We start from the raw sequence: 13,640 nt of genomic DNA, 5'->3' as shown, positions 1-13,640 counted from the left end.
TATCGTGTGTCTGTGTGTGCACAACACATACACAAGTCATATTTTTTTTAAAGAATGTCTTCCTCATTGGCTCATAAACAGTGATCAAAAGCTGGAGAGGTGGCTCAGTGGTTAAGAGCACTCTCTGTTCTTCCAGAGGTCCTGAGTTCAATTCCCAGCAACTACATGGTGGCTCACAACCATCTGTAATGAGATCTGATGCCCTCTATAGAGCACTCATATACATAAAATAAATAAATGTTAAAAAAAGAAAAAAACATAAATGTGAGTTTCAGGATGTCTTGAACACAGCATACAACAGTATTTTCCAAATATAGATAAGATTCTAAATATACCATGACACTTAATGTTGTATTGTTTTATTAGGAAAAGTAATAGCACCCTCTGATATACAGAGTTTATTCTAGAGACTGTACTTAGCAGAATCTTGTTGGAAATGTGAGCCAAGACTATTCAGGTTGTAATTGGAGCTGACAAAATCAAAAATAAATTGCTCGGGGTTGGGGATTTAGCTAAGCGCAAGGCCCTGGGTTTGGTCCCCAGCTCCGAAAAAAAGAAAAGAAAAAAAGTAAATTGCTCATGCTCCAGCAATCAGACTTGAGAAAGGAGGATACCAGAATAGATGCCTAGACGCTCAGTTGGTTGTCTGAGGGTAAGCCTCTGCTCCAAGTCCTGTAGCTGCCTGCTGAGTTGATTGGTCCCCTCCCCAGCTGTGGCTAGAGAACATGACCAGACAGTGCAGTAGAAACTACTAGATAAAGATGAGTGGAAACCTGGCGCTTTCAAAGAATCTGTTCGAGAACCCTTAGGTAATAAAATTGTGCAAAGGAGTGTTGTTACTGCACATATTTTATCTTCCTTGAAGATCATTTTCAACTTTAAGGAGTTCAAGATGACTCAACCAGTGGTTTATTTAAGACCAAGAAGCACTTACAGGGGCTCTGAAGTCAGACAGAAGTTGATCATCTCACTTTTCAACCAGGTGTTTTGAAGAGGTAAGCATGTCAGTGAAACCCGTCAACTTGGTCTCAGTCAGTTTGACAGAGTTGTGCATGAGGCTTTGTGCCGCTTCCCTGGGTTGTTGCAGCTCCTTCCAAATTACTGTCTGATCTGCTTTCCTTGCCCACGGTAACCATGTTCCTGAGGGAATTGTTTCCTAATGTATTCCTAATGTATTCTTTCAGCCATGCCTTCACTGTGTTACATCTGCCCTCGATCAAGAGACACCCGTCTGCCTGGTTTTTAGCGTGTTCTATTAGTAGTCTGACCATTACAGCCATCATCATAGAAGAACTGGTTCATTAGGAATTGTAGTCTAAGGCTTCGATTGTAGAGAAGCTCAGCAGTTAAGATTTTCATCTACACGTTGACTCAACAACCATCTATGACTCCAGTTCCAAGGTATCCAATGGCTTCTCTGGATATCAGGCACACATAAGGCAGGCACACAGATACACATGCAGGCAAAACACCCACATACATAAAAATAAAAGCTGAACAATATTTTCATGGAAGTCTAAAATGTATATTTTTATCTTCACTGGGCTATTCGCTGAAATAAAGCCTGAGGCTGTGTACGTCATCAACTCAGTGCTGGTGGCTGTCATAGTTTGAATGAAAATGACCCCCATAGACTCATAGGGAGTATTGTAATTGGAGGTATGGCCTTGCTGGAGGAAATGTGTCACGGGGCTTGGGCTTTGAGGTTTCAGAAGAAAACTAGGCCTAGTGGCTCATTGTCTCTTCCTGGTGCCTACTGTTCCTGATGTAGAACTCTCCAGCAACAAAAGAATTGCTGTGGCCACAGTGTCTCTTTATAGCAAAAGAAACCCTAACTAAGGCTGGCTGAAAGCCCCCCCCCCCTTTTTTTGGCCCTGGTGAGGGTGTTATCATGTCTCTCTCAAACCCTATCCTCCCAGCTGTGTCTCAATGTGACGGAAAGACAGAAAGGGAATAATCTATAGGAAAAATGTATAGGCCTGGCCAATGTGTTTATTTTATGTGTGTGCACCTTTATGAGCATATGTACTTTGTATGCATGTGGGAGCCCATGGAGGTTAGCAGAGGTATCTGGAACTGGAGTTACAGATGGTTGTGAGCTCTGTGGGTGCTAGGAACTAAACCTAGGTCGTCTTCAAGAACAACAAGTGCTCTTAACTGCTAAGCCACTGCTCCAGACTCCAAAACCTACTTTTATAAGAGCTAACTACTCAAGAATAGCAAAATATCAAACTCCTTCAATCTAAACACTTGGAGAGCACAGCCAAGCAGGTCCCTGTGAGTGCCAGGCCGGCCAGGGCTATATAGTATGAGTAGTGAAAAACCCACCCCCAAATTCAGGGAGTATGGCTACCTGCTGTTTTAGATTTACATGAGAAATGAAGTTTCTCTTAAGCAAAGCAGAAGGCAGTAAGGAATCTATTTGGTGAAGAAAAAGGTTTACAACTCATTGAAGGTTTTGGACAGGCAACTAATCTACGAAGAGGCTGTGCACTTTGTGTTGAGACAACAGAAAAGTGCCTTACAGGGGAGACTCCTCCCATTGAAGGCCCAAAATGTAAGCTTGCAGATGCGTTTGAAATATCTTCAGTTTCAAGGCTGAGAGCACAGGCCCTGAAGGGCTGCTGTAGTCGTGGTCCAAGAGGGCCCGACTGTAGCTCCATGTTGAACATGGTTATAATCCACCTCCATAGAAAAGTGGGGTGTGCACCAGCTCAGAGCCCTGCAAAGGGTCTCGGTCAGGGTAATGCAACGAGATGTAAATGTGAGTCGGAGTGGCCATAGTAAGGTGTTGGAAACCCTAGAAACATGCCGAGGAGAGCTGCGGGCACTAAATGGAGCTGGCCACAAAGAGGCTACATTTGTTGCAAATGTTAAGGATGCAAAGGTGGCACTAATGAAGCCGCCCAGGTAATACTGCCATGTGTCTCAGATGCGTGCATGGAACTGTGAGTTCCAACATTTCCCTTCTGTGTCATGACTTCGTTTTATCTTATTCTTTCCTTGTTGTGCCCCATCCATTCCTCTTGGGTTGGGAATGTTCATTCTGTGCCACTATGTTTCAGAAGTCTGTAACTTACTGTTTTGGCTTTATGGGGCTTTTGGCTAAGTGGTTCTCGTGCATCTTAGTGGAGATCTTAGACACTTGAGTATTGTGACTCTTGAGGCTGTGAACTCCAATTTGGAATGAGTGAAATTTTCACATTATCAGAAAGCCATGAGCCTTTGGAGGGCAAGGCCAAATCTTATGGTTTGGATCTGGAATGTTCCCCATGGGCTCCGAGTGCTCAGTTCCCAGCTTGTGGTGTTTGTGTGTTTGTTTTTGTTTGTTTGTTTGAAAGCTGTGGAACCTGACAGAAATAGATCACTAGTCCAGGCCTTTGAGCATTGAGTTGTACTGGTCTCTGGTTTCCACCAATGTTCTCTGCTTCTGATCTGCTGCCTTGTGAATGAGTCTCTGCCATTCTCCTCTCACTGGATGAACCTGCCTTCTGCACCGTAACAGAGCAACACCCTATGAAGTTGTGAGCCAAGAAAGGCTTTCCTCCTTTAAATTGTTTCAGTAGGGCATCTTGTTGCACACATTAGAAAAGTAATTAATATATTCTCCAATTCCTGTAAACCCACTGAGTATAATTCATAAAGAAGTGTGGTAGTTAATGCCTTTTGAGATCAAGAGGCTGCAGCAGGAGTATAACAAGTTCAAGACCAACCTAGCCTACATTTGAGTCTTGTTTCAGAAAAGGGAGTGTGTAAGGAGGAAGGAAAGAGGGAGAAAGAACAGAGAGGAGTGTGGAGTGGGCGTGGCTATCCCTCAGTGGGGGAAGCTCTTGCCTGGTATTCACAGGCCGTTGAGCATTAGTTCTCATAACTACTGAAGTCATTCTATTTGTACTTTAAGGTTCCATAGATGTCTCCATGTCCATGTTCTGTCACAAAATGTAAAGAAGCAACACCAGTGCTATGATCTCAAAATCACGGAGTTCCTGCTTTACTCTGGGTTGTTCTGGACTTAACCTACTCCTATAGAAATCCCAATAGAACTCTTTGTAGATGGATACAAGCTTATTCTAAAATTCATGTTGGAGGGTCTGGGCTTTAATCAACAATGGCCTTCTTCCTGTGTCAGCTACTGTCTGTGCTCCTAAACTTTGAGAAGCATGGATGACAGCAATTACAGTGTAAAAGCTCTCATACAGACCTAGGAACTGGCTCCTTTACGCCCACGGCAAAGTGTTGTAGCTCTTAGACGTAGGCTGCCAAGATCTTCAGCCTTGGCAATAGCTAGTATCACAGATCTCTGGCCCAAGGCATCGGGCACTCCAGGCATGGCAGCTCTCTTGCAGCAACCAGGCCCCCCAGTTTCTCAGCCCTCGTCTTTGTTACTGCTGCCCCCTCAGCGCTCTGCCACGTGGTTACGGCTCTGCTGCCACTTCTGCCGTGCCAGAATGTTGAGGCCCACTCTAGTACTAATAAAGATTGAAAGTGGTCATATTCATTATTGAGCCCGTTGCTGTGACAAAATACCTGATGCAAAGCAGTTTAAGGAAAAAAAGGGTTGTTTGGTTCACAGTTCAAGGGCATGTGTTTCATCTCTCCCCAGAATAAAGGATTCTGAGGTTCTAGAGAGGGTAGCTTAGGGGAGAAATTTTAGACAGGTGAGATTGGTTGGTGCTCATAAAACCTGGGGAATCAAGCCTGTAAGGAGTGGGGGAAGACGAGCATCCTCATATTCCTCAGTTTCCCTTCTGGAGCTATGGCCAGACTACTTATGGAACACTGATGTGGAGGAAGCACATCCCTAGACTCAGCAGGTGGAGGAGAGGGAGCTGATCCAGGTCAGGGCAAGCATCTAGCACTTGGGTATTGTTAAATGCAGAGACAGCACAGTAAGAGTGGAGGAGCCCCATGGGGCAATCCTTCTCAATAACACTTCTCTCCCAGGTTTCAGCACCAGATACTAGGGTTGAGAGTCCTAGAGGAGACTTGAGAAAGGCAGGCATTGAGTCAAATGTCCTCCAATGAGACTTCATAAATATCAATGGCACATCAGGGGTCTGAGGTAAAAAGCTCTAGCCTGCTAAGACAGAATAAAGTGTCTACATTTAAGGGTTTTTTCCCCCACAGGGAGGCTGGGGAGATGGCTCAAAGGTTAAGAACACTGACTGTTCTTGCAGAGGACCTAGAGTTAATTCCAAATTTCCACATGGGCAGCTAACAATCATCTGTACCTCTAGTCTCAAGGAATCTAACATCTTCTAGCCTCCACAGACAGTAGGCATACACATGAAACACAGACACACATGGACAAAAATGCCCATACATACAAAAAATTAATTAAAAATATATTTAGGGGTGGAGAGATGGCTCAGCCCTTAAAGGCTAGGCTCACAACCAAAAAGTATATATATATATATATAATGTTTCCTCAGGAAAGAGATCTTGCAATGCGAAGGAGACTTAATTAATAAATAACTTATGTAACTGATCACACTTCCTCTGAGGAGGTATGTGAGCCCAGTTGATATGTGAGCCATGACACATGATAGAAATAGGCGAGCAGGGCATACATGTCTTAAGCTATGTGAGCAGTCATTCTTTTTCTGAGTAGGGGTGTGGACCTTGCTCAGTATGTGACAGGGAGACCTGATGTCATCAGGCTGCCTTCCACCCCTGGAATAACAAGAAGGCTGGGTTGTTCTTGTTGGCCCTCTCCATGTAGGGAGGGGCTGGCTCTCTGGATGGTTTTTTTCTGTCTGTGACATGACATAGATGTCACCTTCAATGTGACCAAATAGGCAGATACATCTCTGTTTTACCTTGGTTCTTAAGTAGAGTTGCCAGACTGGCCGCAGGTGAGAGGTCACAGTCTTTCTGGTCGCGTCCTCTTAATTCTCACGACTGCAGCACTGTTTTTCAAATGTCTAAATGGGTATCTCATTGTCTGATATTTTAATTTTTAAAAATATTTATTTATTGTATATGTATGAATATTTTGCTTGCATTTATGTATGTATACTGCATTTGTGCCTGGTGCCCACAGGGGCCAGAAGAGTGCACCAGATCCCCTGGAACTGGAGTTCAGATGGCTGTTAGCAGCCATGTGGGTGCTGGGAATTGAACCTGGTATTCTGGAAGAACAGCCAGCGCTGTTGACCACTGAGCCATCTCTCCAGCCTTTATTATTATATCTTAAAGCAGACTGGCCTCCATTCCTACTGGCAACATCAGCACCAGCAGTAAAGAGTATTAAACAGGTGCTGTTGGTTGTTTTGACCAAATAATCCTACCAGGAAATGCATTTGTACAACCTTGTTTTGTTTTTCAGTATTGGGTTCCAACCCGGGACAATGTATGTTAGATGTCCGGACAGTTATACCCTCAGCCACAGGACTGTTCACACAGTGAGCTCTTGAGACTGGTCAACGAAGGCAGTCCCTACATGTGCAGCTTCTTCAGTAAGCCAGACAGACCGAGCAGTGGCACTCTGAGAGTAATGGGATGCTCGAAGTGTGGTCTAGCCACCCAAGCAACTGTTACCAGGTGTTTTCTCAGCAGTGAGGTGATGGGTTTGGGGGAGTTGGAGAAAGGAGAATAAGAGACGTTTCACCACGCTTCATCTGTTTCGCTTGAATACATTCTCTCCAAATTCTTTTTTAAAAAAAAGAGATCTATTTATTTATGTATATGAGTACACTGTAGCTGTCTTCAGACACACCAGAAGAGGGCCTCAGATCCCATTACAGATGGCTGTGAGCCACCATGTGGTTGCTGGGATTTGAACTCAGGACCTCAGGAAGAAGTCAGTGCTCTTAACCACTGAGCCATCTCTCCAGCCCATTCTCTCCAAGTTATTGTAAGATATTAGTTCATTTTCCGGGTTCTGGAAAGCTTTATTTTGATCACTTTACCAGTTCTCGAGCCTTTCAGAGACGAGTCAGGGTTTTATAAAATCCCCCTTTCTGCCACTCCAGAAATAGAAAGCCTCATTCCTTTCCAGTGTTATCTGAGCTTACCAGAAAATTCAGATGTCTATGACAACATCTGGTTTATAAACACGTTTATAAATATATTTTGTACACACAAATATGTATATAAAATAAATAGAAAGGGAAATGTGTGTAAGTGTGTGCATGCGTGTGTGTGTGTGTGTGTGTGTGTGTGTGTGTGTGTGTGTGTGTTTCTGGATAAAGACTGATTGTGTGCTGTACTCCACATTTAATCTCAGAAGCCTCCTTCCCTGCCTGGCATGGCCAGACTCCTCTTCCCGGAGAATGCAACTCCACGCAGAAGCATGGGACAGTGAACAGTCACCAGCGTGCATGTGACTGTTGGCAGGAAGCTCTTGTCTCCTGTGTCCTTCGGGTCTTTATACTTTGCTCCAAGATTTTAAAACTATCCTTTTAAGAGACTAAGAGACTCCGTAACTAAGAAATGGTCTTAAAATCCCCATGATTCTTAAATAAACATATTCTTTACATCCTAGCTATATCCTATGCAAAAATATTCTGTGTGTATTTTTTGGGATGTGTTGCTTGGCAGGTAGATTTTTTTCATAGATTAATATACACTAGACTTTAATCCTGGACTCTCTGAATGAATCTCTGATTCCAGACCCGTGTCTGCTGGCACACCAGCTCTTTCCAGTCTCCCATATGTCTCCAGGTTGCAAGCCAATTTAAACTTCCTCGTGTAGCCAAACTCAGTTAGGTAAACCTAGAATCAACAGAAATGATCCTACTGCTAGCCAAATGTATATTAAAGTAGTCCTTGCAGTTCACAGAGAAGGAAAGCCTTGCCACTGTGAATTCCTTATTGTCTCTGAGACTCAATGCCCATCGTTATGCAGTTGTGAAGGGTTCTGTGTTTTTGAACGTTGGAGAGGTGATGTGAGCAACCCCTCAGGAAACAAGCTTGCCCTGTCTCTCTGGCTCCCACCAGTTCTTGCTTCCAGGAGTTCTAGAGAGCTGTGCTCCTTGGAATGTACCCCACAGCTAAATCTGAACCAGGAAAAAGAACCAGGAGAGGGAATGTACCCTTTTGGAATATGATGTGCAGACATTCTTCACCCAAGGCAGTGGACGGTCCCCTGGATGGAATGGAGAGACCTGGAGATACTCAGCTGGGAAGACGAAGCCACAGCCTTGTTAAATCTTAGGAAGAATGCTATAACTGTGGGGATTGGGAAGATGGTTCTGTGATTAAGAGTACCACTGGCTGTCATTCCAAAGGACCCAGGTTAGAGTCCCAGCACCTATAAGGCAGCGCACAACTGTCTGTAAGTCTAGTTCCGTGAGGTCCAATGGCACAATCATAGATGCAGACAAAACACTTGTGTACAAAAATAAATTATAAAAAGAATACCACACCTGTGGTGAACTGCCACGTGGGAGCTGCATGAAGGCTGGATGAACAGGCCTCTTGTGCCCACCCAGGAATGAACAAGGTTTGGTGTTCACAGACTTTGTTACTGAGCCACACTCTGTCCCTGAGGCCTCTCCCACGTTTGCTGTGTTACTGAGTTCCTCGCCTGTCTGTAGAGCAGGCGGAGCCACTCCTAACGCTCCGCCCCACGGGGACCCTGCGTTACATTGCCCTGTTCGATATCCTGGAATATGAGGGACCACAAAGCTATGTACTCCATTCAAGACTGTATTTCCTGCAAGAGGTCCAGAGAAGGTACGTGTTCAGTAGTCATTGAATCAATAAAATGTAAAGTACCTTTAAGGGGTTTCCTTTCCACTATAAAAAAATAATTGATTTTTTTAAAATATGAAAGAATAAAAATATTTTTTTTGTAATGTCAAACCTTGCCATGATTCATGAAGGATCTCACCCCTGAGAAGGCACCTCAGCGCTCTCTGGCATCCTGCATGTGGCTCTCCCTACACACACTGTGCTGGTGGGAGACGATGTGAGGTAGCAAGGCCATTACTCAGTCTCTTCATCTCTGTCACTCGCCACACTCTTCATGGTAGAGACAAGCAATCACCAGAAGTGAGGCTGCTGGGGAAAACTAAGAATTGAGTTAGAAGCCACAGCTCTTCAAAGTATGCTGTTCTAGGGCTCACAACGCTCATAGACAGTACCTGTTCAGACAAGAGCACCACAGACCACATAAGCACACATTCACCCAACCCTGCTGACCCACAGCCAACCAAACATCACTGCTTCCTTTAGCAACTTCCTAGTTAGGAGCTCTGGTCTTTTCCTTCCAGGACCATCCTAAGGTCTCAAACACTGTTACTATCTTTAACTTACTTCCATTGCGATGTCCTCAATTTCACCCTGTATGCAACGTCTCTTTTGTAGCAAAATCAACCTTATGATGTCATGTGCACCCTCCCCCCACATACACACATATAACTAAATATATAAAAAAAAGCAAACCAAGAGCAAATCTTAGAATTTTCTTTGGCATATGTGTACATCTATAACTTATTAAAGATGAAAGCAATTTTACATACTATAAAATGAATGTATATGTTTATTTTTACATAAAGAATTAGATTTTGAATGTGGGGAGAAGGCTCAGTCAGGAAAGTGGTGGCATGTCAATCGTGAGGGCCTGAGTTTTACCCCCAGCACCTGGGTCTAAGCCCGGTGTAGTGGAATGCACCTGTGTAATCCCAGTGCTGGGGAGCATAGGGTGTCCTGGACTTGTTGACCATTTAGCTGCACTGGTGAACCCCAAGTCCATGAAAGACTCTGTCTCAATAAAGAAGGTGGGGAGCAATTAAGGAAGATACTTGGTGTTAATCTTTAGCTTCCACACACATGTGCACACATATACATAGACATAAACATGTACATGTGCATATATGACAAGAATTAGGTGTTAGTTGACTACTTGACAGAGTAGGACATAAGTCATCTTTCACAGTTTTCAGCATTGGTTAATATTTTGATCCAATCACCATCCATACTGAAAATTCCACTTTAGTTCATATGAATATGTTATATGGTGATGCAATGTGATAAAAAAAATTCCTTCCATTCTTCCAACTTTTGCCAGACCTCACAGCCATGTTTAATAATACACCTTGAAGTCACATAACACTTGAGGCTGCTAGCCTACTTTCTACTCATTCTGTTTCACTTACTTTTAAGAGAACAATGTAACCTTACTCACATTGGAGTTTCCATGTTGTCTTAGGGTTCTCTAGAGCCACAGAACATATGGGTAATCTCTAGATTGTAAGGGAATTAGTTGATGACTTACAGTCTGTTATCCTCCTCCCCAACAATGATCAGCAGCAGCTGTGAGTGGAAGTCCAAGGATCTAGCAGTGGCTCAGTACCACAAGGCAGGCAGGCAGGCAGAAAAGGGAGACTCGTCCTTCTTCTAATGTCCTTATGTAAATCTCCAGCAGAAGGTGTGTACCAGATTAAAGGTGTGTGCCACCACGCCTGGATCTGGGACTTGCTTTGTCCCAGGTGACCTTGAACTCAGAGATCTCCTTTGAGTTCCGTGGATTCATAGCCACTTTGCCTCAAGATCTCCAAACCAAGATCCAGGTCAGAAACTTGTATCTCCCAGCCTAAAGATCAGGATTAAAGGTGAGCCTTCCAATTCTGGATTGTAGTTCATTCTGAATATAGTCAGGTTGACAACCAGGAATAGCCACTACACATGTAATCAATGTTTGTAGCCTAAGCTATTGCATAGCTGTAATCTTACATTGCGTACTCTTCCATGCCCTGACCCAGAGTAAGCAGCTGTGCTCTAACGCCCATCTGTAATGAATGCAGCTGTTCTCTAACACCCATCTGTGATGCACCTGTGCTCTAACACCCATCTGTGATGCACCTGTGCTCTAACACCCATCTGTGATGCACCTGTGCTCTAACACCCACCTGTAATGAATGCAGCTGTGCTCTAACACCCATCTGTGATGCACCCATGCTCTAACACCCATCTGTGATGTACCCATGCTCTAACACCCATCTGTGATGCACCCATGCTCTAACACCCATCTGTGATGCACCTGTGCTCTAACACCCATCTGTAATGAATGCACCTGTGCTCTAACACCCATCTGTGATGCACCCATGCTCTAACACCCATCTGTGATGCACCTGTGCTCTAACACCCATCTGTGATGCACCTGTGCTCTAACACCCATCTGTAATACACCTGTGCTCTAACACCCATCTGTAATACACCTGTGTTCCAACACCCTTCTGTAATGTGGCTGTGCTCTAACACCCATCTGTGATGCAGCTGTGCTCTAACACCCATCTGTGATGCAGCTGTTGCTCTAACACCCATCTGTGATGCAGCTGTGCTCTAACACCCATCTGTGATGCAGCTGTTGCTCTAACACCCATCTGTGATGCAGCTGTGCTCTAATACCCATCTGCAGAAAGTGGCAACAATAGAGGTTGAAAACAACTGTATAAATTGAACATCCACTCTAAAGTTGAACACAACATTTGCATGTGGCATGGTAAACAATGATGTTTGTGATACTATTTGTTGTCTGAGTCAGTTGGGGTCAGTGACTTAATCCCTTATAAGACTCTGTTTAAGGTTTTGGTAAAGTGTTTCATTTTTATCCCGTGAGATGTTTTCTGTGTTGTTCAATAAATATAAAGTCCTTTAATGGGAAACACACTCATATAGACATACACAGACACAATTCAGACACACAGACACACACACACACACACACACACACAACTGATACAGAAACACAGGCAGATTCAGTTCCAGACAACAGACAGACAGAGGGTAGAAGTCACAGGGAGCATGAAGTAAATAATTCAAATCCCAGCTTGTATGAGGTTAAATCATACCTAGAGAAAGTGCTCTCATTTCTTTTTGTAAAACAAAATAAAACTTTGTATTCTTTGTGAGTTTCACATCATATACCCCAGTCCTGCTCATCTCCCCATTCCCCATCCCCTCATATCCACCCTTCACCCTTGTAACCTCCTCCCAAAATAACACACACACACACACACACACACACACACGCATAGAAAACGTCTCTTCATGGAAGCTGTAGTATGTCCAGTGTGTCCCACAGTATATCCCCCGTCCATTCATCTTCACTTGCAAATGTTCATTGCAATGAGTCATTGGTCTGGTTCGAGATCTTTGGCTTCAATATTGGATCCTCATTGGAACTCCTCCAGGTTGCCCTGTTGTTGCCCTGTATCATGGAGATCCTATAGCTTTGGAATAACGGAAGTGTCCCTTTCACACATCCCAGTCATTCACAGATGATATAGACTTTGGGGTGGGCCAATACAGAGCCCTGGATCTGGGGCTGGGTAGTAGTTGAGCTGGTCACCCTGCCAGCTCCTTTATCCGCACCACCAGGCTGAGCCCTCCATCACTGCTTCAGCTAGACCATCCAACAGCAATGCCGCCATCAGCAAGTGGCAAGGTCAGCTCTACGACTCTCATACCCTCGGGGCTGGCTCACCTGGTCCCACTCTCCCAAGCACAGCCAGTGAGGGGGCAGGATTAGTTCCCCTGATCTCATGACCTCAGTTCTCCTGGCTGCTGCAATGGATGGAGAGGGCATCACCCCTGAACCCACACTACCTCATGCCAGATGACTGGTTAGGCCAACTCTCCCTCACTCTGTCCTTGGGGACTGATTTTCCTGTGCCCCTTCCACCAGGGCAGCCCTACTGTGCTGGCCAGGCAAGGTTCAGGCCTGCTCTCTCAAGTACTGCCCCTCACTCCCCATTATGACTCTAGGATCAGCTCCTAAATGCCTCAGGTGTTGAGGGGTGAGGGGACAGATGCCATCTGCTCTGCCCTGACTGGTATAGGAACACCACCACCACCACCAAGGTTTCTTTTTACCCATTTCAGGGGTGGGGGTGGGGGTGGGGTTGAGGTGAGGGGGAAGGGATGGAGGATGAGGGGGGTAGTAATTTCTTTTCTTAATATAAAACCAGCATATTGTTGGTGACTCAAAGTTCATCACTAATGCATTTAATCCATGCAACATAATACAAAAGAGCAGAAATATGCTTAAGGCCATTTCAGAAATAGTTGAAATAGTTAAAATTTCTTTTTACTAATCCCAAGCCATAATCCAAGACTGATCATTTGTCTTATGAGACTCAAGTGAGTGACTCAAGCAGTAATTTTTAAAGTCAAACATTCTAGCACAATACAATCTGAAGATACAATAATTTAATATTTGCAACCAGAGAAATGATAATAGGAAAACATTGCATATTAAAAGTGTTTTATGTTGTGTTTCCATGATGTTTCTAGAATTGCAGAAAACTTGGTTGGTATGGCAGAAACACTACTTAAGAAAATACATTGGCCTTGTCTTAGCCCAGGTATTTCGGGCATTGTTTGGGGACTCACTGTGGTGTGCCAACCTGCACAGAGCCGAATGCATGATCGTGTGTGTGTGTGTGTGTGTGTGTGTGTGTGTGTGTGTGTGTGTGAGAGTGTGTGTGAGTGTGTGTGAGTGTGTGAGTGTGTGTGAGTGTGTGAGTGTGTGAGTGTGTGTGAGTGTGTGAGTGTGTGTGAGTGTGTGAGTGTGTGTGTGTGAGAGAGTGTGTGTGAGTGCGTGTGAGTGTGTGAGTGTGTGAGTGTGTGTGAGTGTGTGTGAGTGTGTGAGTGTGTGTGAGAGTGTGTGTGAGTGTGTGTGAGTGTGTGAG

This window comes from Rattus norvegicus, chromosome 3 (genome assembly GCF_021556685.1).
Source record: "Rattus norvegicus strain SHRSP/BbbUtx chromosome 3, alternate assembly SHRSP_T2T, whole genome shotgun sequence".
Classification (NCBI taxonomy): domain Eukaryota; kingdom Metazoa; phylum Chordata; class Mammalia; order Rodentia; family Muridae; genus Rattus; species Rattus norvegicus.
Note: the sequence above shows the minus strand (reverse complement) of the source record.